Below are 480 nucleotides of genomic sequence, written 5' to 3'. Positions count from 1 at the left end.
ATTCATTCCTCAAAAACCTATTTCTTGGCTAGGCATGAGGCCTCACTCCTGTAATCCAAGTGCTTCGAGAGGCCAAATCAGGAGGATTCCTGAGGGCCAGGAATTCAAGACCAGCCTGGGCAACAGAGCGAGACTCCATCTAAAAATAATTATAATAAAACGATCAAATTTTTCATCTATAAAACCAGGATAATGACAAAATCTACTTTATTGAATTTTGGTGAGTACCTGCCATTGATGAGTCCCGGCAAAGTGCCTGATACATAGAAAGCACTCAATAAAGGTTAGGTATTGTTATTATTTATACACCTCTTTTTTTCCCTGTAAGACTGTGAGCAACTTGAGAGCAAGAATCTTGCCCCAGTGTCTGTTTTGAGCCTGTTTCCCTATGTAAAATGGGTATCATTACACTCTCTACCATATAGAACTGTACCAAACAAGATAACATACCTAAAATACTTAGCACCAGCATAAGATGCT

The sequence above is a fragment of the Colobus angolensis genome, unplaced genomic scaffold (genome assembly GCF_000951035.1).
Source record: "Colobus angolensis palliatus isolate OR3802 unplaced genomic scaffold, Cang.pa_1.0 Scaffold4, whole genome shotgun sequence".
NCBI classification, from domain to species: domain Eukaryota; kingdom Metazoa; phylum Chordata; class Mammalia; order Primates; family Cercopithecidae; genus Colobus; species Colobus angolensis.
This window is presented reverse-complemented; position numbering follows the sequence as displayed.